Below are 26,638 nucleotides of genomic sequence, written 5' to 3' on the forward strand. Positions count from 1 at the left end.
TTGAGCCCATTTCCTCTCGTCCTGTCACTAACTACTTGGGAGAAGAGACCAACACCCACTTCACTACCACCTCCTTTCAGGGAGTTGTAGAGAGCGATAAGGTCTCCCCTCAGCCTCCTCTTCTCCAGGCTAAACAACCCCAGCTCCCTCAGCCGCTCCTCGTAAGACCTGTGCTCCAGACCCTTCACCAGCTTCGTTGCCCTTCTCTGGACACGCTCCACCACCTCAATGTCCTTGTTCTAGTGAGGGGCCCAAAACTGGACACAGTATTCCAGGTGGGGCCTCACCAGCGCCGAGTACAGGGGCACAATCGCCTCCCTGCTCCTGCTGGCCACACTATTCCTGATACAAGCCAGGATGCTGTTGGCCGCCTTGGCCACCTGGGCACACTGCCGGCTCATGTTCAGCCCGCTGTCAGCCAACACCCCCAGGACCTTTTCGGCTAGGCAGCTTTCCAGCCCCTCTTCCCCAAGCCTGTAGCGTTGCATGGGGTTGTTGTGACTCAGGTGCAGGACCCGGCACTTGGCCTTGTTGAACCTCATACAGCTGGCCTCGGCCCATCGGTCCAGCCTGTCCAGGTCCCTCCCTCGGCAGGGCCATCCTACCCTCCAGCAGATCGACACTCCCACCCAGCTTGGTGTCGTCTGCAAACTTACTGAGGGCGCACTCAATCCCCTCGTCCAGATCGTTGATAAAGATATTAAACAAGACCGGCCCCAAAACGGAGCCCTGGGGAACAGCGCTCGTGACCGGCCGCCAACTGGACTTATCTCCATTCACCACAGCTCCCTGGGCTCGGCCACCCGACCGGTTTTTTACCCAGCAACGAGTACGCCCGTCCAAGCCATGAGCCGCCAGCTTCCGGAGCTGAATTCTATGGGAGACAGCGTCAAAGGCTTTGCTGAAGTCCAGGTAGACGACGTCCACAGCCTTTTCTTCATCTGCCCGGCGGGTCACCAGGTCATAGAAGGAGATCACGTTGGTCAAGCAGGACCTGCCTTTCATGAACCCATGCTGGCTGGGCCCGATCCCCTGGTTGGCCTGCACATGCCTGTTGAGCGCACTCAGTGTGAACCGCTCCATAATCTTTCCCGGCACCGAGGTCAGGCTGACAGGCCTGTAGTTCCCTGGCCTGTAATTCTTGTCCGGCCACTGGGCACCACTGGAAAGAGCCTGCCTCCTCCCTCTCTGCTCCTGGCTCCGTCCTCTCTGCACCCTCCTTCCGCTATTTCTAGACATTGGTGCGATGCCCATGAGCCTTCTCTCCTCCAGGCTGAACAGTCCCAGCTCCCTCAGCCTCTCCTCAAACGTCAGATGCTGCAGTCCCTTCACCGTCTTCCTGGCCCTTCCTTGCGCTCTCTCCAGTATGCCCACGTCTCTCTTGGCCTGGGGAGCCCAGCACAAGAACAAGGAGCCCAGAACGCAGCGCTCCAGGTGGCTTCAGCAGCCTCGGGATGCTACAGACACCATCCGGCTGCAGGGCGAGACCCCACCAACCAGCCCAGACGCTGCTGTCTGCATCCGTTATCTGGGCCCGGCTTCTTTTACGTATTGATCCCTCAGACGCTTCAGGAGTCGCCACCGATTATGGGAGCAGTCCCTCACGGCGCTCGTGTAACTCCGGTGCATCCTGCTTCTTGCCGGGGAGAAGTCAGAGCTAGCGCTAGCACTATTAGCCTTCCCTACCTTTGTGCTGTCGTTACTGCCCTCGCTATCGCTGGCTGATACAGGGTCTGCTGCCGCCACCGCCGCCGGCAGCTTTCTTTCGGGCCTACTTAAGTCCATGCCCATCATCTCACTCGATTAAATAAACACTACTTAATTCCTCTCCTGACAACTTAGGTCTGTACGTCTCTCCCTTCTAATTGTTAGTCTCCGCTAATTTCCCGAGCAGCCTGAAGTTACAGTTTGCCCAGAGCCAGAGAGGATGCGGTCTCTGCCCGTGGATAAAGCAAGAGCTAAATCACCACTTTCTCCCGCTGCCACTCTTGAGAGACTGAGACCTTTCTACACCGACGACCACAGCTGCCTGCACAGCATTGCGCAGGATCCGAGCAAAAGACCCCTCCAGTTTCTTGCCCCAAACCTCCACGGCCAGGCTAAGGAGCACACAAAAGTGCACAACAGCGAAGGAGAGGTGCAGTTTAGGAGACACAGCAGGTGGGAAACGAGTCCCAGATTAAAAGTCAGGTAGCGGTAAAAGCCCCACATCGGCTCAGGGCCTTTCTTTTATCGGGTGGATGATCATCACGTGCCTTGGGGGAACTCGTGCCTGGGGAAGCAGCGCCGGCTCCAGAAGCCGCAGCGCGGCTCTCCCGGCTCTGGCCTTGCCTCTGAGCACATCCTCGTGGAAACGGCTCCCCTTCCGTGCCTCTGCTGTGCTGTACCTCTCCACAAGCCAGCTTCCGGCTGGCACGGCAGGTTGCTGTCCTGCTTGGCCGCAGGTCTGCAGGGGCCTTGAGATCGGCCCCGCTGCCCCTGTGCTCCTGAGCTCTTCTGTAACACTCCCAACACAGCGGCTTTTGCAGCTCTGCAGCTCTGCAGCACTTGCATGCTGCAAAGGCTCAAAAAGCAGCATGGTGGCCCCTGAACTTTGCAGTGCTTTGATTTCAGTTTGGCACCCTTTCCTTGAGGGGCCGGAGGGATGGACCTACCCCTTGCAAATGCCAGCTATATGCAAACCTCCGTGGGCCCCGCAGCTTTTCCGAACTCGCCTGAAATGACAAACTCCCCGCTCCTCCCCAAGTGCAGCTTCCTCCCTGCAGCGTCCCCCTTGCTGCCTCTTCTGGGTAAGCAGCTGCAGTTACAGGGAATGGGGGGAGAACGGGAGCTCCGGCTGCATCGGTGACAGACCAGCAGAAACAAGGAGAACTGGAGGCGGGACTTTAGTCGGGTGCTTATTCGGCCTCGTGCGCTAAGCGTGGCAGCAGCCACAGGGTCGAAGGTCGCCCCAAATCGAGCACCGCTGTGCAGGGAGCGACGCGCGTCCATCCACCTGCAGCTCGGCCTCCCTCGTAAGGCCACGTATGCCGGCCATGCCGGAGCACAGCCGGCCACTCTGGGAGGGAGGCTGCTTCCATCGCCCTGGAGAGCCTTGCTGTACGTGTTATCCCTCTGGATGTCGCTGGAAGGTAATCTCTTCTGTGATTTCATTGCCTTTGGTCTTAAAGGAGAAAGTCGTCAAGCCGCATGGCTGGCGGCAAAGCTGTAACAGGGCACAAGGCGTGGGAAGTGTTGCCATGCCGAGGATGGACACAGAAGGAGGAAGAGACCGCAGGTTATACCCACGAAAATCTTGGCACTGAATATCCCCTTCCCCCCCGGTTCAGGCACCGGCTGGAAGGTCACGACGGTGCGCGATGCGAACGTGATAAACCACACCGTCATGACCACTGGCTGACGACCGTCACGTTACTGGAAACCAGCAGGGAGTCCAAAGCGAAGGCCGTATGCTGTAGCAGGAAGACAAAAGCAGCAGCTTGCGCGTGCCATCAGGCTGCGACTTGCGCCTTGTGCTGCCACACGGGGAACAAACCCGGACTTCGCAGAAGTCCCGAGAAGCACAGCCAGGTTGAGGTCAGAAGGCACCGCTGGAGGTCATCTGGGCCACCCCCCCTGCGCCAGCAGGGCCGCCCAGAGCTAGCGGCCCAGGACCGTGTCCCGGGCAATGGACCATGGCCATTGCCGTAGCCCCTCTCCAAACCAGACGGACCGCGTAGGCCTCAGGAGGGGCTACAGACACCGTCCAGCTAGCACGGCCCACGGCAATGCATCACGTCCATCGCCGTAGCCCCTCTCCCACCAGACTGAGCCCCGAGGCCTGAGGGCCCAGCGGAGCTGGCAGGAAAAGGGGGGCCGAGCACCAGGAAAAGGGGGAGAGCGCAGCATGGGTGGGCGTAACGATGCCAGCCGCATTGTTAATAATCACACTTAGAGTCCTGCTGTCATTGTCCTGTCTTTATTTTCTGGGAGAGCTAGGTTTTCGAGCACTGAGCAGAGCCTTCTGGTCCCCGTGGGGGTGGGCGCGTGGCCCCGCTGCTGGCCCAGCCCTCCTTTCGCCAGCTGCCGGGGCCGCCTTCTAGCATCAGCGGCGGGGCAGCTTCTTGGCGGGTGCGGCAGAGTCCTCAGAGCTGCTAGGCCCCCTCTTGAGAGGGCGCCGGGGCCCCCGGCGTGAGCAGCCCCTGCCCTGGCTGGGAGCAGAGGCACCTGCCGCAGCCTCCCCCGGCTCCCTGTGCAGCTCTTCTTGCTCCCCCGGCATGGGAGCGGGGACGGAGCGGGGGCAGCCGGGACCCCGCCGAAGACCAGCGGTCGAGCTGCCCGGGAGTTCGCCTGCGACCGCTGCGGCAGCGCTGCTGGAGGGGGCTGGTGTGGGTGCAGGAGTCCCCCCTCGGGAGGCAGCGGAGCTGGAGCTGCCCATGGGGCTGCGGTCCCGTCCCCCGCGGGAGGCAGGGGGGCCGGAGCTGCCCATGGGGCTGCGGTCCCGTCCCCCGCGGGAGGCAGAGGGGCCGGAGCTGCCCATGGGGCTGCGGTCCCGTCCCCCGCGGGAGGCAGAGGGGCCGGAGCTGCCCATGGGGCTGCGGTCACGTCCCCCTCGGAAGACCGCCCAGCTGGTGCTGGTCACAACGCAGGCCTCCCCTCTCTCTTGGAAGCCAGCGGAGCTGGTTCTGCGCACCAGGTTGCCCTCCCGTCTCTCTTGGTAGGCAGCCCATCTTGTGCTGGCCACAGGGCTGCCCTCCCGCCACCTCATGAAGGTAGCGGAGCAGATGACGCCCCCGGGGCTGTCCTCCGACCCCCTGGCAGCATGGGAGTCGCCACGGAGCAGGAGGTAGTGGGCTGCCCTCCCACACCGTTCCACGGTGAACTCCATGAGCCCTTGCACGAACGCTGTCGCGCGGCCTTGGAGGTCGGCCCGCAGCGACTCGACCAGGCGCTCTTCATGCAGACCCCAGACGGGCAGGGCGCCCAGGATCATGTGTTCCAGCACGAGCGCCTGAGAACGCTCTTCCCCAAGGACGCGCCCCAGCTCCTGACACAGCCAGGGCCGCAGGAGCTGGAGGAGATAGGGATGCCTCCGGAAAAGTTGCCCCCAGGCGCTGGGGGGAATGCCACCCACGAGCCCTGGATCTGGGTTCCGTGGCTGGTGCACCCTGGGTGCTGTTGGCGCCGGCAGTCTGTAAGGTGCCTCGTCTTGGGCGCTGCCCAACGATGCCGCAGGTGGTCTTATGGGGAACTCTTCAAATTCGTCCCCCCGCAGCGAGTGCCGGATGGAGGTCACCCTCCTCTTGCAGAGGGGGCACTCGGGCTTGGTCTCTGCCCACCGCCGGATGCAGTTGAAACAGAAGCGGTGGAGGCACGGCACGGTACAGGCTGCGTTGTCCCAGCTGTCCAGGCATATGGGGCAGCGGTCCTCCGAGGCCGTGGCCATGCTCGGCACGCGCTGCGGTGGGCCGGGGAGAGCTGGTGGGGATGGACGACTCCTCCTCTGCGACGCTGCAGCGGCGGGTGTCCCGCTAGAAGAGGAAGAGAGGCCACGGTCGTTGGCTGGCCCGGCGACGGGTGGAAGAGAAGCCCGGCTCCCTCAAGAAGGAAACCCGCCCAGCTCCCCAGGGTGAAGTCTGCCCGCACAGCTCACCTCTGCTGCGGCGCGCACGCCTCCTGCCTGCCCCGGCTGCCTGAACCAGGCAGGGCCGGGGAAAAACTTGCAGCGGCTCCGGGGATGGGCACTGAGAGCTGCAGCCACCAGTTCCCAGGGCACAAGCCCAGCACCGAGCCAAAGGCTTGCTCCGCACCCCAAGCCTTGCCAACACGCTCAGCTGGAGTGAAGGCACGAGCCGCCTGGGAGAGGCTGGGCGCCCCAGCAAAAGCAGCGAGGGCCGCGATGTCACAGTGCATAGCTGGGGGATGTCACAGGCCATCGCTGGGCGATGTCACGGTCCATCACTGGGGGACGTCACCAGGGGCCATCCTCGCCTGCAGCGCTCGCCCCGGCAGCCCTGCGGCCCTGGCACACGCCTCTTGGCTTACCGCAAGGCCGCTGCCCGCTCCATCCGCACGTCTCCTGTCGTGTGCTCGGCATCGGTGCTTCGAGCCAGCCACGGAGGCCTTGGCCGTGGCTTCCCAGGGCCCCGTCAGGTCACTCTGGCCTGAGGTGGCACACGTCTCCAGCCACACGCAGCAAGAGGGTCGGTTCAGTCAAATCCGGGTGCCGACCTTTGAGGCTGTGGGACCACGTCTTACGGGCTCTCCCCACGCTCCAGCACCGCTGGGGAGCCCTCTGGGGCCCCCCAGTTGCTCCTACGGGAGGTCAAAGGCAGCACTCGGCTTGCGCTCGGGGATCTTCTCCTGCTGGCAGGGCACCCGAACCAGCCCCGAGCTCTGGGTCTGCGTTTGCCAAAGGGGGGCTTCTCCCGTGTTGCCCTTTGTGCCCCTTGCCTCTTAGAATCACAGAATCCTTTAGGTTGGAAAAGACCTTCAAGATCATCCAGTCCAACCATTAACCTAACATTACCAACAAGTCCACCACTACACCAGTTAAGGGTAGAGTAGCAATTTCATGCTTCCTGCCTTGGTGGCTGGATTAGTGATAATGAACGTAAAAACTAGGAATCATTAAGATTGGAAAGGACCTCCAAGATCATCAGTCCAACCATCAACCCGACACCACCATGCCTACTAAACCGTGTCCCCAAGTGCCACGTCTACGCGGTTTTTGAACACTTCCAGGGATGGTGACTCCACCGCCTCTCTGGGCAGCCTGTTCCAGCGCTTGACTACCCTTTCCGGGAAGAAATTTTTCCTAATAGCCAATCTAAACCTCCCCCAGCGCAGCTTGAGCCCATTTCCTCTCGTCCTGTCACTAACTACTTGGGAGAAGAGACCAACACCCACTTCACTACCACCTCCTTTCAGGGAGTTGTAGAGAGCGATAAGGTCTCCCCTCAGCCTCCTCTTCTCCAGGCTAAACAACCCCAGCTCCCTCAGCCGCTCCTCGTAAGACCTGTGCTCCAGACCCTTCACCAGCTTCGTTGCCCTTCTCTGGACACGCTCCACCACCTCAATGTCCTTGTTCTAGTGAGGGGCCCAAAACTGGACACAGTATTCCAGGTGGGGCCTCACCAGCGCCGAGTACAGGGGCACAATCGCCTCCCTGCTCCTGCTGGCCACACTATTCCTGATACAAGCCAGGATGCTGTTGGCCGCCTTGGCCACCTGGGCACACTGCCGGCTCATGTTCAGCCCGCTGTCAGCCAACACCCCCAGGACCTTTTCGGCTAGGCAGCTTTCCAGCCCCTCTTCCCCAAGCCTGTAGCGTTGCATGGGGTTGTTGTGACTCAGGTGCAGGACCCGGCACTTGGCCTTGTTGAACCTCATACAGCTGGCCTCGGCCCATCGGTCCAGCCTGTCCAGGTCCCTCCCTCGGCAGGGCCATCCTACCCTCCAGCAGATCGACACTCCCACCCAGCTTGGTGTCGTCTGCAAACTTACTGAGGGCGCACTCAATCCCCTCGTCCAGATCGTTGATAAAGATATTAAACAAGACCGGCCCCAAAACGGAGCCCTGGGGAACAGCGCTCGTGACCGGCCGCCAACTGGACTTATCTCCATTCACCACAGCTCCCTGGGCTCGGCCACCCGACCGGTTTTTTACCCAGCAACGAGTACGCCCGTCCAAGCCATGAGCCGCCAGCTTCCGGAGCTGAATTCTATGGGAGACAGCGTCAAAGGCTTTGCTGAAGTCCAGGTAGACGACGTCCACAGCCTTTTCTTCATCTGCCCGGCGGGTCACCAGGTCATAGAAGGAGATCACGTTGGTCAAGCAGGACCTGCCTTTCATGAACCCATGCTGGCTGGGCCCGATCCCCTGGTTGGCCTGCACATGCCTGTTGAGCGCACTCAGTGTGAACCGCTCCATAATCTTTCCCGGCACCGAGGTCAGGCTGACAGGCCTGTAGTTCCCTGGCCTGTAATTCTTGTCCGGCCACTGGGCACCACTGGAAAGAGCCTGCCTCCTCCCTCTCTGCTCCTGGCTCCGTCCTCTCTGCACCCTCCTTCCGCTATTTCTAGACATTGGTGCGATGCCCATGAGCCTTCTCTCCTCCAGGCTGAACAGTCCCAGCTCCCTCAGCCTCTCCTCAAACGTCAGATGCTGCAGTCCCTTCACCGTCTTCCTGGCCCTTCCTTGCGCTCTCTCCAGTATGCCCACGTCTCTCTTGGCCTGGGGAGCCCAGCACAAGAACAAGGAGCCCAGAACGCAGCGCTCCAGGTGGCTTCAGCAGCCTCGGGATGCTACAGACACCATCCGGCTGCAGGGCGAGACCCCACCAACCAGCCCAGACGCTGCTGTCTGCATCCGTTATCTGGACCCGGCTTCTTTTACGTATTGATCCCTCAGACGCTTCAGGAGTCGCCACCGATTATGGGAGCAGTCCCTCACGGCGCTCGTGTAACTCCGGTGCATCCTGCTTCTTGCCGGGGAGAAGTCAGAGCTAGCGCTAGCACTATTAGCCTTCCCTACCTTTGTGCTGTCGTTACTGCCCTCGCTATCGCTGGCTGATACAGGGTCTGCTGCCGCCACCGCCGCCGGCAGCTTTCTTTCGGGCCTACTTAAGTCCATGCCCATCATCTCACTCGATTAAATAAACACTACTTAATTCCTCTCCTGACAACTTAGGTCTGTACGTCTCTCCCTTCTAATTGTTAGTCTCCGCTAATTTCCCGAGCAGCCTGAAGTTACAGTTTGCCCAGAGCCAGAGAGGATGCGGTCTCTGCCCGTGGATAAAGCAAGAGCTAAATCACCACTTTCTCCCGCTGCCACTCTTGAGAGACTGAGACCTTTCTACACCGACGACCACAGCTGCCTGCACAGCATTGCGCAGGATCCGAGCAAAAGACCCCTCCAGTTTCTTGCCCCAAACCTCCACGGCCAGGCTAAGGAGCACACAAAAGTGCACAACAGCGAAGGAGAGGTGCAGTTTAGGAGACACAGCAGGTGGGAAACGAGTCCCAGATTAAAAGTCAGGTAGCGGTAAAAGCCCCACATCGGCTCAGGGCCTTTCTTTTATCGGGTGGATGATCATCACGTGCCTTGGGGGAACTCGTGCCTGGGGAAGCAGCGCCGGCTCCAGAAGCCGCAGCGCGGCTCTCCCGGCTCTGGCCTTGCCTCTGAGCACATCCTCGTGGAAACGGCTCCCCTTCCGTGCCTCTGCTGTGCTGTACCTCTCCACAAGCCAGCTTCCGGCTGGCACGGCAGGTTGCTGTCCTGCTTGGCCGCAGGTCTGCAGGGGCCTTGAGATCGGCCCCGCTGCCCCTGTGCTCCTGAGCTCTTCTGTAACACTCCCAACACAGCGGCTTTTGCAGCTCTGCAGCTCTGCAGCACTTGCATGCTGCAAAGGCTCAAAAAGCAGCATGGTGGCCCCTGAACTTTGCAGTGCTTTGATTTCAGTTTGGCACCCTTTCCTTGAGGGGCCGGAGGGATGGACCTACCCCTTGCAAATGCCAGCTATATGCAAACCTCCGTGGGCCCCGCAGCTTTTCCGAACTCGCCTGAAATGACAAACTCCCCGCTCCTCCCCAAGTGCAGCTTCCTCCCTGCAGCGTCCCCCTTGCTGCCTCTTCTGGGTAAGCAGCTGCAGTTACAGGGAATGGGGGGAGAACGGGAGCTCCGGCTGCATCGGTGACAGACCAGCAGAAACAAGGAGAACTGGAGGCGAGACTTTAGTCGGGTGCTTATTCGGCCTCGTGCGCTAAGCGTGGCAGCAGCCACAGGGTCGAAGGTCGCCCCAAATCGAGCACCGCTGTGCAGGGAGCGACGCGCGTCCATCCACCTGCAGCTCGGCCTCCCTCGTAAGGCCACGTATGCCGGCCATGCCGGAGCACAGCCGGCCACTCTGGGAGGGAGGCTGCTTCCATCGCCCTGGAGAGCCTTGCTGTACGTGTTATCCCTCTGGATGTCGCTGGAAGGTAATCTCTTCTGTGATTTCATTGCCTTTGGTCTTAAAGGAGAAAGTCGTCAAGCCGCATGGCTGGCGGCAAAGCTGTAACAGGGCACAAGGCGTGGGAAGTGTTGCCATGCCGAGGATGGACACAGAAGGAGGAAGAGACCGCAGGTTATACCCACGAAAATCTTGGCACTGAATATCCCCTTCCCCCCCGGTTCAGGCACCGGCTGGAAGGTCACGACGGTGCGCGATGCGAACGTGATAAACCACACCGTCATGACCACTGGCTGACGACCGTCACGTTACTGGAAACCAGCAGGGAGTCCAAAGCGAAGGCGGTATGCTGTAGCAGGAAGACAAAAGCAGCAGCTTGCGCGTGCCATCAGGCTGCGACTTGCGCCTTGTGCTGCCACACGGGGAACAAACCCGGACTTCGCAGAAGTCCCGAGAAGCACAGCCAGGTTGAGGTCAGAAGGCACCGCTGGAGGTCATCTGGGCCACCCCCCCTGCGCCAGCAGGGCCGCCCAGAGCTAGCGGCCCAGGACCGTGTCCCGGGCAATGGACCATGGCCATTGCCGTAGCCCCTCTCCAAACCAGACGGACCGCGTAGGCCTCAGGAGGGGCTACAGACACCGTCCAGCTAGCACGGCCCACGGCAATGCATCACGTCCATCGCCGTAGCCCCTCTCCCACCAGACTGAGCCCCGAGGCCTGAGGGCCCAGCGGAGCTGGCAGGAAAAGGGGGGCCGAGCACCAGGAAAAGGGGGAGAGCGCAGCATGGGTGGGCGTAACGATGCCAGCCGCATTGTTAATAATCACACTTAGAGTCCTGCTGTCATTGTCCTGTCTTTATTTTCTGGGAGAGCTAGGTTTTCGAGCACTGAGCAGAGCCTTCTGGTCCCCGTGGGGGTGGGCGCGTGGCCCCGCTGCTGGCCCAGCCCTCCTTTCGCCAGCTGCCGGGGCCGCCTTCTAGCATCAGCGGCGGGGCAGCTTCTTGGCGGGTGCGGCAGAGTCCTCAGAGCTGCTAGGCCCCCTCTTGAGAGGGCGCCGGGGCCCCCGGCGTGAGCAGCCCCTGCCCTGGCTGGGAGCAGAGGCACCTGCCGCAGCCTCCCCCGGCTCCCTGTGCAGCTCTTCTTGCTCCCCCGGCATGGGAGCGGGGACGGAGCGGGGGCAGCCGGGACCCCGCCGAAGACCAGCGGTCGAGCTGCCCGGGAGTTCGCCTGCGACCGCTGCGGCAGCGCTGCTGGAGGGGGCTGGTGTGGGTGCAGGAGTCCCCCCTCGGGAGGCAGCGGAGCTGGAGCTGCCCATGGGGCTGCGGTCCCGTCCCCCGCGGGAGGCAGGGGGGCCGGAGCTGCCCATGGGGCTGCGGTCCCGTCCCCCGCGGGAGGCAGCGGAGCTGGAGCTGCCCATGGGGCTGCGGTCCCGTCCCCCGCGGGAGGCAGAGGGGCCGGAGCTGCCCATGGGGCTGCGGTCCCGTCCCCCGCGGGAGGCAGAGGGGCCGGAGCTGCCCATGGGGCTGCGGTCACGTCCCCCTCGGAAGACCGCCCAGCTGGTGCTGGTCACAACGCAGGCCTCCCCTCTCTCTTGGAAGCCAGCGGAGCTGGTTCTGCGCACCAGGTTGCCCTCCCGTCTCTCTTGGTAGGCAGCCCATCTTGTGCTGGCCACAGGGCTGCCCTCCCGCCACCTCATGAAGGTAGCGGAGCAGATGACGCCCCCGGGGCTGTCCTCCGACCCCCTGGCAGCACGGGAGTCGCCACGGAGCAGGAGGTAGTGGGCTGCCCTCCCACACCGTTCCACGGTGAACTCCATGAGCCCTTGCACGAACGCTGTCGCGCGGCCTTGGAGGTCGGCCCGCAGCGACTCGACCAGGCGCTCTTCATGCAGACCCCAGACGGGCAGGGCGCCCAGGATCATGTGTTCCAGCACGAGCGCCTGAGAACGCTCTTCCCCAAGGACGCGCCCCAGCTCCTGACACAGCCAGGGCCGCAGGAGCTGGAGGAGATAGGGATGCCTCCGGAAAAGTTGCCCCCAGGCGCTGGGGGGAATGCCACCCACGAGCCCTGGATCTGGGTTCCGTGGCTGGTGCACCCTGGGTGCTGTTGGCGCCGGCAGTCTGTAAGGTGCCTCGTCTTGGGCGCTGCCCAACGATGCCGCAGGTGGTCTTATGGGGAACTCTTCAAATTCGTCCCCCCGCAGCGAGTGCCGGATGGAGGTCACCCTCCTCTTGCAGAGGGGGCACTCGGGCTTGGTCTCTGCCCACCGCCGGATGCAGTTGAAACAGAAGCGGTGGAGGCACGGCACGGTACAGGCTGCGTTGTCCCAGCTGTCCAGGCATATGGGGCAGCGGTCCTCCGAGGCCGTGGCCATGCTCGGCACGCGCTGCGGTGGGCCGGGGAGAGCTGGTGGGGATGGACGACTCCTCCTCTGCGACGCTGCAGCGGCGGGTGTCCCGCTAGAAGAGGAAGAGAGGCCACGGTCGTTGGCTGGCCCGGCGACGGGTGGAAGAGAAGCCCGGCTCCCTCAAGAAGGAAACCCGCCCAGCTCCCCAGGGTGAAGTCTGCCCGCACAGCTCACCTCTGCTGCGGCGCGCACGCCTCCTGCCTGCCCCGGCTGCCTGAACCAGGCAGGGCCGGGGAAAAACTTGCAGCGGCTCCGGGGATGGGCACTGAGAGCTGCAGCCACCAGTTCCCAGGGCACAAGCCCAGCACCGAGCCAAAGGCTTGCTCCGCACCCCAAGCCTTGCCAACACGCTCAGCTGGAGTGAAGGCACGAGCCGCCTGGGAGAGGCTGGGCGCCCCAGCAAAAGCAGCGAGGGCCGCGATGTCACAGTGCATAGCTGGGGGATGTCACAGGCCATCGCTGGGCGATGTCACGGTCCATCACTGGGGGACGTCACCAGGGGCCATCCTCGCCTGCAGCGCTCGCCCCGGCAGCCCTGCGGCCCTGGCACACGCCTCTTGGCTTACCGCAAGGCCGCTGCCCGCTCCATCCGCACGTCTCCTGTCGTGTGCTCGGCATCGGTGCTTCGAGCCAGCCACGGAGGCCTTGGCCGTGGCTTCCCAGGGCCCCGTCAGGTCACTCTGGCCTGAGGTGGCACACGTCTCCAGCCACACGCAGCAAGAGGGTCGGTTCAGTCAAATCCGGTGCTGACCTTTGAGGCTGTGGGACCACGTCTTACGGGCTCTCCCCACGCTCCAGCACCGCTGGGGAGCCCTCTGGGGCCCCCCAGTTGCTCCTACGGGAGGTCAAAGGCAGCACTCGGCTTGCGCTCGGGGATCTTCTCCTGCTGGCAGGGCACCCGAACCAGCCCCGAGCTCTGGGTCTGCGTTTGCCAAAGGGGGGCTTCTCCCGTGTTGCCCTTTGTGCCCCTTGCCTCTTAGAATCACAGAATCCTTTAGGTTGGAAAAGACCTTCAAGATCATCCAGTCCAACCATTAACCTAACATTACCAACAAGTCCACCACTACACCAGTTAAGGGTAGAGTAGCAATTTCATGCTTCCTGCCTTGGTGGCTGGATTAGTGATAATGAACGTAAAAACTAGGAATCATTAAGATTGGAAAGGACCTCCAAGATCATCAGTCCAACCATCAACCCGACACCACCATGCCTACTAAACCGTGTCCCCAAGTGCCACGTCTACGCGGTTTTTGAACACTTCCAGGGATGGTGACTCCACCGCCTCTCTGGGCAGCCTGTTCCAGCGCTTGACTACCCTTTCCGGGAAGAAATTTTTCCTAATAGCCAATCTAAACCTCCCCCGGCGCAGCTTGAGCCCATTTCCTCTCGTCCTGTCACTAACTACTTGGGAGAAGAGACCAACACCCACTTCACTACCACCTCCTTTCAGGGAGTTGTAGAGAGCGATAAGGTCTCCCCTCAGCCTCCTCTTCTCCAGGCTAAACAACCCCAGCTCCCTCAGCCGCTCCTCGTAAGACCTGTGCTCCAGACCCTTCACCAGCTTCGTTGCCCTTCTCTGGACACGCTCCACCACCTCAATGTCCTTGTTCTAGTGAGGGGCCCAAAACTGGACACAGTATTCCAGGTGGGGCCTCACCAGCGCCGAGTACAGGGGCACAATCGCCTCCCTGCTCCTGCTGGCCACACTATTCCTGATACAAGCCAGGATGCTGTTGGCCGCCTTGGCCACCTGGGCACACTGCCGGCTCATGTTCAGCCCGCTGTCAGCCAACACCCCCAGGACCTTTTCGGCTAGGCAGCTTTCCAGCCCCTCTTCCCCAAGCCTGTAGCGTTGCATGGGGTTGTTGTGACTCAGGTGCAGGACCCGGCACTTGGCCTTGTTGAACCTCATACAGCTGGCCTCGGCCCATCGGTCCAGCCTGTCCAGGTCCCTCCCTCGGCAGGGCCATCCTACCCTCCAGCAGATCGACACTCCCACCCAGCTTGGTGTCGTCTGCAAACTTACTGAGGGCGCACTCAATCCCCTCGTCCAGATCGTTGATAAAGATATTAAACAAGACCGGCCCCAAAACGGAGCCCTGGGGAACAGCGCTCGTGACCGGCCGCCAACTGGACTTATCTCCATTCACCACAGCTCCCTGGGCTCGGCCACCCGACCGGTTTTTTACCCAGCAACGAGTACGCCCGTCCAAGCCATGAGCCGCCAGCTTCCGGAGCTGAATTCTATGGGAGACAGCGTCAAAGGCTTTGCTGAAGTCCAGGTAGACGACGTCCACAGCCTTTTCTTCATCTGCCCGGCGGGTCACCAGGTCATAGAAGGAGATCACGTTGGTCAAGCAGGACCTGCCTTTCATGAACCCATGCTGGCTGGGCCCGATCCCCTGGTTGGCCTGCACATGCCTGTTGAGCGCACTCAGTGTGAACCGCTCCATAATCTTTCCCGGCACCGAGGTCAGGCTGACAGGCCTGTAGTTCCCTGGCCTGTAATTCTTGTCCGGCCACTGGGCACCACTGGAAAGAGCCTGCCTCCTCCCTCTCTGCTCCTGGCTCCGTCCTCTCTGCACCCTCCTTCCGCTATTTCTAGACATTGGTGCGATGCCCATGAGCCTTCTCTCCTCCAGGCTGAACAGTCCCAGCTCCCTCAGCCTCTCCTCAAACGTCAGATGCTGCAGTCCCTTCACCGTCTTCCTGGCCCTTCCTTGCGCTCTCTCCAGTATGCCCACGTCTCTCTTGGCCTGGGGAGCCCAGCACAAGAACAAGGAGCCCAGAACGCAGCGCTCCAGGTGGCTTCAGCAGCCTCGGGATGCTACAGACACCATCCGGCTGCAGGGCGAGACCCCACCAACCAGCCCAGACGCTGCTGTCTGCATCCGTTATCTGGACCCGGCTTCTTTTACGTATTGATCCCTCAGACGCTTCAGGAGTCGCCACCGATTATGGGAGCAGTCCCTCACGGCGCTCGTGTAACTCCGGTGCATCCTGCTTCTTGCCGGGGAGAAGTCAGAGCTAGCGCTAGCACTATTAGCCTTCCCTACCTTTGTGCTGTCGTTACTGCCCTCGCTATCGCTGGCTGATACAGGGTCTGCTGCCGCCACCGCCGCCGGCAGCTTTCTTTCGGGCCTACTTAAGTCCATGCCCATCATCTCACTCGATTAAATAAACACTACTTAATTCCTCTCCTGACAACTTAGGTCTGTACGTCTCTCCCTTCTAATTGTTAGTCTCCGCTAATTTCCCGAGCAGCCTGAAGTTACAGTTTGCCCAGAGCCAGAGAGGATGCGGTCTCTGCCCGTGGATAAAGCAAGAGCTAAATCACCACTTTCTCCCGCTGCCACTCTTGAGAGACTGAGACCTTTCTACACCGACGACCACAGCTGCCTGCACAGCATTGCGCAGGATCCGAGCAAAAGACCCCTCCAGTTTCTTGCCCCAAACCTCCACGGCCAGGCTAAGGAGCACACAAAAGTGCACAACAGCGAAGGAGAGGTGCAGTTTAGGAGACACAGCAGGTGGGAAACGAGTCCCAGATTAAAAGTCAGGTAGCGGTAAAAGCCCCACATCGGCTCAGGGCCTTTCTTTTATCGGGTGGATGATCATCACGTGCCTTGGGGGAACTCGTGCCTGGGGAAGCAGCGCCGGCTCCAGAAGCCGCAGCGCGGCTCTCCCGGCTCTGGCCTTGCCTCTGAGCACATCCTCGTGGAAACGGCTCCCCTTCCGTGCCTCTGCTGTGCTGTACCTCTCCACAAGCCAGCTTCCGGCTGGCACGGCAGGTTGCTGTCCTGCTTGGCCGCAGGTCTGCAGGGGCCTTGAGATCGGCCCCGCTGCCCCTGTGCTCCTGAGCTCTTCTGTAACACTCCCAACACAGCGGCTTTTGCAGCTCTGCAGCTCTGCAGCACTTGCATGCTGCAAAGGCTCAAAAAGCAGCATGGTGGCCCCTGAACTTTGCAGTGCTTTGATTTCAGTTTGGCACCCTTTCCTTGAGGGGCCGGAGGGATGGACCTACCCCTTGCAAATGCCAGCTATATGCAAACCTCCGTGGGCCCCGCAGCTTTTCCGAACTCGCCTGAAATGACAAACTCCCCGCTCCTCCCCAAGTGCAGCTTCCTCCCTGCAGCGTCCCCCTTGCTGCCTCTTCTGGGTAAGCAGCTGCAGTTACAGGGAATGGGGGGAGAACGGGAGCTCCGGCTGCATCGGTGACAGACCAGCAGAAACAAGGAGAACTGGAGGCGGGACTTTAGTCGGGTGCTTATTCGGCCTCGTGCGCTAAGCGTGGCAGCAGCCACAGGGTCGAAGGTCGCCCCAAATCGAGCACCGCTGTGCAGGGAGCGACGCGCGTCCATCCACCTGCAGCTCGGCCTCCCTCGTAAGGCCACGTATGCCGGCCATGCCGGAGCACAGCCGGCCACTCTGGGAGGGAGGCTGCTTCCATCGCCCTGGAGAGCCTTGCTGTACGTGTTATCCCTCTGGATGTCGCTGGAAGGTAATCTCTTCTGTGATTTCATTGCCTTTGGTCTTAAAGGAGAAAGTCGTCAAGCCGCATGGCTGGCGGCAAAGCTGTAACAGGGCACAAGGCGTGGGAAGTGTTGCCATGCCGAGGATGGACACAGAAGGAGGAAGAGACCGCAGGTTATACCCACGAAAATCTTGGCACTGAATATCCCCTTCCCCCCCGGTTCAGGCACCGGCTGGAAGGTCACGACGGTGCGCGATGCGAACGTGATAAACCACACCGTCATGACCACTGGCTGACGACCGTCACGTTACTGGAAACCAGCAGGGAGTCCAAAGCGAAGGTGGTATGCTGTAGCAGGAAGACAAAAGCAGCAGCTTGCGCGTGCCATCAGGCTGCGACTTGCGCCTTGTGCTGCCACACGGGGAACAAACCCGGACTTCGCAGAAGTCCCGAGAAGCACAGCCAGGTTGAGGTCAGAAGGCACCGCTGGAGGTCATCTGGGCCACCCCCCCTGCGCCAGCAGGGCCGCCCAGAGCTAGCGGCCCAGGACCGTGTCCCGGGCAATGGACCATGGCCATTGCCGTAGCCCCTCTCCAAACCAGACGGACCGCGTAGGCCTCAGGAGGGGCTACAGACACCGTCCAGCTAGCACGGCCCACGGCAATGCATCACGTCCATCGCCGTAGCCCCTCTCCCACCAGACTGAGCCCCGAGGCCTGAGGGCCCAGCGGAGCTGGCAGGAAAAGGGGGGCCGAGCACCAGGAAAAGGGGGAGAGCGCAGCATGGGTGGGCGTAACGATGCCAGCCGCATTGTTAATAATCACACTTAGAGTCCTGCTGTCATTGTCCTGTCTTTATTTTCTGGGAGAGCTAGGTTTTCGAGCACTGAGCAGAGCCTTCTGGTCCCCGTGGGGGTGGGCGCGTGGCCCCGCTGCTGGCCCAGCCCTCCTTTCGCCAGCTGCCGGGGCCGCCTTCTAGCATCAGCGGCGGGGCAGCTTCTTGGCGGGTGCGGCAGAGTCCTCAGAGCTGCTAGGCCCCCTCTTGAGAGGGCGCCGGGGCCCCCGGCGTGAGCAGCCCCTGCCCTGGCTGGGAGCAGAGGCACCTGCCGCAGCCTCCCCCGGCTCCCTGTGCAGCTCTTCTTGCTCCCCCGGCATGGGAGCGGGGACGGAGCGGGGGCAGCCGGGACCCCGCCGAAGACCAGCGGTCGAGCTGCCCGGGAGTTCGCCTGCGACCGCTGCGGCAGCGCTGCTGGAGGGGGCTGGTGTGGGTGCAGGAGTCCCCCCTCGGGAGGCAGCGGAGCTGGAGCTGCCCATGGGGCTGCGGTCCCGTCCCCCGCGGGAGGCAGGGGGGCCGGAGCTGCCCATGGGGCTGCGGTCCCGTCCCCCGCGGGAGGCAGCGGAGCTGGAGCTGCCCATGGGGCTGCGGTCCCGTCCCCCGCGGGAGGCAGAGGGGCCGGAGCTGCCCATGGGGCTGCGGTCACGTCCCCCTCGGAAGACCGCCCAGCTGGTGCTGGTCACAACGCAGGCCTCCCCTCTCTCTTGGAAGCCAGCGGAGCTGGTTCTGCGCACCAGGTTGCCCTCCCGTCTCTCTTGGTAGGCAGCCCATCTTGTGCTGGCCACAGGGCTGCCCTCCCGCCACCTCATGAAGGTAGCGGAGCAGATGACGCCCCCGGGGCTGTCCTCCGACCCCCTGGCAGCACGGGAGTCGCCACGGAGCAGGAGGTAGTGGGCTGCCCTCCCACACCGTTCCACGGTGAACTCCATGAGCCCTTGCACGAACGCTGTCGCGCGGCCTTGGAGGTCGGCCCGCAGCGACTCGACCAGGCGCTCTTCATGCAGACCCCAGACGGGCAGGGCGCCCAGGATCATGTGTTCCAGCACGAGCGCCTGAGAACGCTCTTCCCCAAGGACGCGCCCCAGCTCCTGACACAGCCAGGGCCGCAGGAGCTGGAGGAGATAGGGATGCCTCCGGAAAAGTTGCCCCCAGGCGCTGGGGGGAATGCCACCCACGAGCCCTGGATCTGGGTTCCGTGGCTGGTGCACCCTGGGTGCTGTTGGCGCCGGCAGTCTGTAAGGTGCCTCGTCTTGGGCGCTGCCCAACGATGCCGCAGGTGGTCTTATGGGGAACTCTTCAAATTCGTCCCCCCGCAGCGAGTGCCGGATGGAGGTCACCCTCCTCTTGCAGAGGGGGCACTCGGGCTTGGTCTCTGCCCACCGCCGGATGCAGTTGAAACAGAAGCGGTGGAGGCACGGCACGGTACAGGCTGCGTTGTCCCAGCTGTCCAGGCATATGGGGCAGCGGTCCTCCGAGGCCGTGGCCATGCTCGGCACGCGCTGCGGTGGGCCGGGGAGAGCTGGTGGGGATGGACGACTCCTCCTCTGCGACGCTGCAGCGGCGGGTGTCCCGCTAGAAGAGGAAGAGAGGCCACGGTCGTTGGCTGGCCCGGCGACGGGTGGAAGAGAAGCCCGGCTCCCTCAAGAAGGAAACCCGCCCAGCTCCCCAGGGTGAAGTCTGCCCGCACAGCTCACCTCTGCTGCGGCGCGCACGCCTCCTGCCTGCCCCGGCTGCCTGAACCAGGCAGGGCCGGGGAAAAACTTGCAGCGGCTCCGGGGATGGGCACTGAGAGCTGCAGCCACCAGTTCCCAGGGCACAAGCCCAGCACCGAGCCAAAGGCTTGCTCCGCACCCCAAGCCTTGCCAACACGCTCAGCTGGAGTGAAGGCACGAGCCGCCTGGGAGAGGCTGGGCGCCCCAGCAAAAGCAGCGAGGGCCGCGATGTCACAGTGCATAGCTGGGGGATGTCACAGGCCATCGCTGGGCGATGTCACGGTCCATCACTGGGGGACGTCACCAGGGGCCATCCTCGCCTGCAGCGCTCGCCCCGGCAGCCCTGCGGCCCTGGCACACGCCTCTTGGCTTACCGCAAGGCCGCTGCCCGCTCCATCCGCACGTCTCCTGTCGTGTGCTCGGCATCGGTGCTTCGAGCCAGCCACGGAGGCCTTGGCCGTGGCTTCCCAGGGCCCCGTCAGGTCACTCTGGCCTGAGGTGGCACACGTCTCCAGCCACACGCAGCAAGAGGGTCGGTTCAGTCAAATCCGGTGCCGACCTTTGAGGCTGTGGGACCACGTCTTACGGGCTCTCCCCACGCTCCAGCACCGCTGGGGAGCCCTCTGGGGCCCCCCAGTTGCTCCTACGGGAGGTCAAAGGCAGCACTCGGCTTGCGCTCGGGGATCTTCTCCTGCTGGCAGGGCACCCGAACCAGCCCCGAGCTCTGGGTCTGCGTTTGCCAAAGGGGGGCTTCTCCCGTGTTGCCCTTTGTGCCCCTTGCCTCTTAGAATCACAGAATCCTTTAGGTTGGAAAAGACCTTCAAGATCATCCAGTCCAACCATTAACCTAACATTACCAACAAGTCCACCACTACACCAGTTAAGGGTAGAGTAGCAATTTCATGCTTCCTGCCTTGGTGGCTGGATTAGTGATAATGAACGTAAAAACTAGGAATCATTAAGATTGGAAAGGACCTCCAAGATCATCAGTCCAACCATCAACCCGACACCACCATGCCTACTAAACCGTGTCCCCAAGTGCCACGTCTACGCGGTTTTTGAACACTTCCAGGGATGGTGACTCCACCGCCTCTCTGGGCAGCCTGTTCCAGCGCTTGACTACCCTTTCCGGGAAGAAATTTTTCCTAATAGCCAATCTAAACCTCCCCCGGCGCAGCTTGAGCCCATTTCCTCTCGTCCTGTCACTAACTACTTGGGAGAAGAGACCAACACCCACTTCACTACCACCTCCTTTCAGGGAGTTGTAGAGAGCGATAAGGTCTCCCCTCAGCCTCCTCTTCTCCAGGCTAAACAACCCCAGCTCCCTCAGCCGCTCCTCGTAAGACCTGTGCTCCAGACCCTTCACCAGCTTCGTTGCCCTTCTCTGGACACGCTCCACCACCTCAATGTCCTTGTTCTAGTGAGGGGCCCAAAACTGGACACAGTATTCCAGGTGGGGCCTCACCAGCGCCGAGTACAGGGGCACAATCGCCTCCCTGCTCCTGCTGGCCCACACTATTCCTGATACAAGCCAGGATGCTGTTGGCCGCCTTGGCCACCTGGGCACACTGCCGGCTCATGTTCAGCCCGCTGTCAGCCAACACCCCCAGGACCTTTTCGGCTAGGCAGCTTTCCAGCCCCTCTTCCCCAAGCCTGTAGCGTTGCATGGGGTTGTTGTGACTCAGGTGCAGGACCCGGCACTTGGCCTTGTTGAACCTCATACAGCTGGCCTCGGCCCATCGGTCCAGCCTGTCCAGGTCCCTCCCTCGGCAGGGCCATCCTACCCTCCAGCAGATCGACACTCCCACCCAGCTTGGTGTCGTCTGCAAACTTACTGAGGGCGCACTCAATCCCCTCGTCCAGATCGTTGATAAAGATATTAAACAAGACCGGCCCCAAAACGGAGCCCTGGGGAACAGCGCTCGTGACCGGCCGCCAACTGGACTTATCTCCATTCACCACAGCTCCCTGGGCTCGGCCACCCGACCGGTTTTTTACCCAGCAACGAGTACGCCCGTCCAAGCCATGAGCCGCCAGCTTCCGGAGCTGAATTCTATGGGAGACAGCGTCAAAGGCTTTGCTGAAGTCCAGGTAGACGACGTCCACAGCCTTTTCTTCATCTGCCCGGCGGGTCACCAGGTCATAGAAGGAGATCACGTTGGTCAAGCAGGACCTGCCTTTCATGAACCCATGCTGGCTGGGCCCGATCCCCTGGTTGGCCTGCACATGCCTGTTGAGCGCACTCAGTGTGAACCGCTCCATAATCTTTCCCGGCACCGAGGTCAGGCTGACAGGCCTGTAGTTCCCTGGCCTGTAATTCTTGTCCGGCCACTGGGCACCACTGGAAAGAGCCTGCCTCCTCCCTCTCTGCTCCTGGCTCCGTCCTCTCTGCACCCTCCTTCCGCTATTTCTAGACATTGGTGCGATGCCCATGAGCCTTCTCTCCTCCAGGCTGAACAGTCCCAGCTCCCTCAGCCTCTCCTCAAACGTCAGATGCTGCAGTCCCTTCACCGTCTTCCTGGCCCTTCCTTGCGCTCTCTCCAGTATGCCCACGTCTCTCTTGGCCTGGGGAGCCCAGCACAAGAACAAGGAGCCCAGAACGCAGCGCTCCAGGTGGCTTCAGCAGCCTCGGGATGCTACAGACACCATCCGGCTGCAGGGCGAGACCCCACCAACCAGCCCAGACGCTGCTGTCTGCATCCGTTATCTGGACCCGGCTTCTTTTACGTATTGATCCCTCAGACGCTTCAGGAGTCGCCACCGATTATGGGAGCAGTCCCTCACGGCGCTCGTGTAACTCCGGTGCATCCTGCTTCTTGCCGGGGAGAAGTCAGAGCTAGCGCTAGCACTATTAGCCTTCCCTACCTTTGTGCTGTCGTTACTGCCCTCGCTATCGCTGGCTGATACAGGGTCTGCTGCCGCCACCGCCGCCGGCAGCTTTCTTTCGGGCCTACTTAAGTCCATGCCCATCATCTCACTCGATTAAATAAACACTACTTAATTCCTCTCCTGACAACTTAGGTCTGTACGTCTCTCCCTTCTAATTGTTAGTCTCCGCTAATTTCCCGAGCAGCCTGAAGTTACAGTTTGCCCAGAGCCAGAGAGGATGCGGTCTCTGCCCGTGGATAAAGCAAGAGCTAAATCACCACTTTCTCCCGCTGCCACTCTTGAGAGACTGAGACCTTTCTACACCGACGACCACAGCTGCCTGCACAGCATTGCGCAGGATCCGAGCAAAAGACCCCTCCAGTTTCTTGCCCCAAACCTCCACGGCCAGGCTAAGGAGCACACAAAAGTGCACAACAGCGAAGGAGAGGTGCAGTTTAGGAGACACAGCAGGTGGGAAACGAGTCCCAGATTAAAAGTCAGGTAGCGGTAAAAGCCCCACATCGGCTCAGGGCCTTTCTTTTATCGGGTGGATGATCATCACGTGCCTTGGGGGAACTCGTGCCTGGGGAAGCAGCGCCGGCTCCAGAAGCCGCAGCGCGGCTCTCCCGGCTCTGGCCTTGCCTCTGAGCACATCCTCGTGGAAGCGGCTCCCCTTCCGTGCCTCTGCTGTGCTGTACCTCTCCACAAGCCAGCTTCCGGCTGGCACGGCAGGTTGCTGTCCTGCTTGGCCGCAGGTCTGCAGGGGCCTTGAGATCGGCCCCGCTGCCCCTGTGCTCCTGAGCTCTTCTGTAACACTCCCAACACAGCGGCTTTTGCAGCTCTGCAGCTCTGCAGCACTTGCATGCTGCAAAGGCTCAAAAAGCAGCATGGTGGCCCCTGAACTTTGCAGTGCTTTGATTTCAGTTTGGCACCCTTTCCTTGAGGGGCCGGAGGGATGGACCTACCCCTTGCAAATGCCAGCTATATGCAAACCTCCGTGGGCCCCGCAGCTTTTCCGAACTCGCCTGAAATGACAAACTCCCCGCTCCTCCCCAAGTGCAGCTTCCTCCCTGCAGCGTCCCCCTTGCTGCCTCTTCTGGGTAAGCAGCTGCAGTTACAGGGAATGGGGGGAGAACGGGAGCTCCGGCTGCATCGGTGACAGACCAGCAGAAACAAGGAGAACTGGAGGCGGGACTTTAGTCGGGTGCTTATTCGGCCTCGTGCGCTAAGCGTGGCAGCAGCCACAGGGTCGAAGGTCGCCCCAAATCGAGCACCGCTGTGCAGGGAGCGACGCGCGTCCATCCACCTGCAGCTCGGCCTCCCTCGTAAGGCCACGTATGCCGGCCATGCCGGAGCACAGCCGGCCACTCTGGGAGGGAGGCTGCTTCCATCGCCCTGGAGAGCCTTGCTGTACGTGTTATCCCTCTGGATGTCGCTGGAAGGTAATCTCTTCTGTGATTTCATTGCCTTTGGTCTTAAAGGAGAAAGTCGTCAAGCCGCATGGCTGGCGGCAAAGCTGTAACAGGGCACAAGGCGTGGGAAGTGTTGCCATGCCGAGGATGGACACAGAAGGAGGAAGAGACCGCAGGTTATACCCACGAAAATCTTGGCACTGAATATCCCCTTCCCCCCCGGTTCAGGCACCGGCTGGAAGGTCACGACGGTGCGCGATGCGAACGTGATAAACCACACCGTCATGACCACTGGCTGACGACCGTCACGTTACTGGAAACCAGCAGGGAGTCCAAAGCGAAGGCGGTATGCTGTAGCAGGAAGACAAAAGCAGCAGCTTGCGCGTGCCATCAGGCTGCGACTTGCGCCTTGTGCTGCCACACGGGGAACAAACCCGGACTTCGCAGAAGTCCCGAGAAGCACAGCCAGGTTGAGGTCAGAAGGCACCGCTGGAGGTCATCTGGGCCACCCCCCCTGCGCCAGCAGGGCCGCCCAGAGCTAGCGGCCCAGGACCGTGTCCCGGGCAATGGACCATGGCCATTGCCGTAGCCCCTCTCCAAACCAGACGGACCGCGTAGGCCTCAGGAGGGGCTACAGACACCGTCCAGCTAGCACGGCCCACGGCAATGCATCACGTCCATCGCCGTAGCCCCTCTCCCACCAGACTGAGCCCCGAGGCCTGAGGGCCCAGCGGAGCTGGCAGGAAAAGGGGGGCCGAGCACCAGGAAAAGGGGGAGAGCGCAGCATGGGTGGGCGTAACGATGCCAGCCGCATTGTTAATAATCACACTTAGAGTCCTGCTGTCATTGTCCTGTCTTTATTTTCTGGGAGAGCTAGGTTTTCGAGCACTGAGCAGAGCCTTCTGGTCCCCGTGGGGGTGGGCGCGTGGCCCCGCTGCTGGCCCAGCCCTCCTTTCGCCAGCTGCCGGGGCCGCCTTCTAGCATCAGCGGCGGGGCAGCTTCTTGGCGGGTGCGGCAGAGTCCTCAGAGCTGCTAGGCCCCCTCTTGAGAGGGCGCCGGGGCCCCCGGCGTGAGCAGCCCCTGCCCTGGCTGGGAGCAGAGGCACCTGCCGCAGCCTCCCCCGGCTCCCTGTGCAGCTCTTCTTGCTCCCCCGGCATGGGAGCGGGGACGGAGCGGGGGCAGCCGGGACCCCGCCGAAGACCAGCGGTCGAGCTGCCCGGGAGTTCGCCTGCGACCGCTGCGGCAGCGCTGCTGGAGGGGGCTGGTGTGGGTGCAGGAGTCCCCCCTCGGGAGGCAGCGGAGCTGGAGCTGCCCATGGGGCTGCGGTCCCGTCCCCCGCGGGAGGCAGAGGGGCCGGAGCTGCCCATGGGGCTGCGGTCCCGTCCCCCGCGGGAGGCAGCGGAGCTGGAGCTGCCCATGGGGCTGCGGTCCCGTCCCCCGCGGGAGGCAGAGGGGCCGGAGCTGCCCATGGGGCTGCGGTCACGTCCCCCTCGGAAGACCGCCCAGCTGGTGCTGGTCACAACGCAGGCCTCCCCTCTCTCTTGGAAGCCAGCGGAGCTGGTTCTGCGCACCAGGTTGCCCTCCCGTCTCTCTTGGTAGGCAGCCCATCTTGTGCTGGCCACAGGGCTGCCCTCCCGCCACCTCATGAAGGTAGCGGAGCAGATGACGCCCCCGGGGCTGTCCTCCGACCCCCTGGCAGCACGGGAGTCGCCACGGAGCAGGAGGTAGTGGGCTGCCCTCCCACACCGTTCCACGGTGAACTCCATGAGCCCTTGCACGAACGCTGTCGCGCGGCCTTGGAGGTCGGCCCGCAGCGACTCGACCAGGCGCTCTTCATGCAGACCCCAGACGGGCAGGGCGCCCAGGATCATGTGTTCCAGCACGAGCGCCTGAGAACGCTCTTCCCCAAGGACGCGCCCCAGCTCCTGACACAGCCAGGGCCGCAGGAGCTGGAGGAGATAGGGATGCCTCCGGAAAAGTTGCCCCCAGGCGCTGGGGGGAATGCCACCCACGAGCCCTGGATCTGGGTTCCGTGGCTGGTGCACCCTGGGTGCTGTTGGCGCCGGCAGTCTGTAAGGTGCCTCGTCTTGGGCGCTGCCCAACGATGCCGCAGGTGGTCTTATGGGGAACTCTTCAAATTCGTCCCCCCGCAGCGAGTGCCGGATGGAGGTCACCCTCCTCTTGCAGAGGGGGCACTCGGGCTTGGTCTCTGCCCACCGCCGGATGCAGTTGAAACAGAAGCGGTGGAGGCACGGCACGGTACAGGCTGCGTTGTCCCAGCTGTCCAGGCATATGGGGCAGCGGTCCTCCGAGGCCGTGGCCATGCTCGGCACGCGCTGCGGTGGGCCGGGGAGAGCTGGTGGGGATGGACGACTCCTCCTCTGCGACGCTGCAGCGGCGGGTGTCCCGCTAGAAGAGGAAGAGAGGCCACGGTCGTTGGCTGGCCCGGCGACGGGTGGAAGAGAAGCCCGGCTCCCTCAAGAAGGAAACCCGCCCAGCTCCCCAGGGTGAAGTCTGCCCGCACAGCTCACCTCTGCTGCGGCGCGCACGCCTCCTGCCTGCCCCGGCTGCCTGAACCAGGCAGGGCCGGGGAAAAACTTGCAGCGGCTCCGGGGATGGGCACTGAGAGCTGCAGCCACCAGTTCCCAGGGCACAAGCCCAGCACCGAGCCAAAGGCTTGCTCCGCACCCCAAGCCTTGCCAACACGCTCAGCTGGAGTGAAGGCACGAGCCGCCTGGGAGAGGCTGGGCGCCCCAGCAAAAGCAGCGAGGGCCGCGATGTCACAGTGCATAGCTGGGGGATGTCACAGGCCATCGCTGGGCGATGTCACGGTCCATCACTGGGGGACGTCACCAGGGGCCATCCTCGCCTGCAGCGCTCGCCCCGGCAGCCCTGCGGCCCTGGCACACGCCTCTTGGCTTACCGCAAGGCCGCTGCCCGCTCCATCCGCACGTCTCCTGTCGTGTGCTCGGCATCGGTGCTTCGAGCCAGCCACGGAGG

This window comes from Pelecanus crispus, chromosome 9, assembly GCF_030463565.1.
Source record: "Pelecanus crispus isolate bPelCri1 chromosome 9, bPelCri1.pri, whole genome shotgun sequence".
Lineage (NCBI taxonomy): Eukaryota > Metazoa > Chordata > Aves > Pelecaniformes > Pelecanidae > Pelecanus > Pelecanus crispus.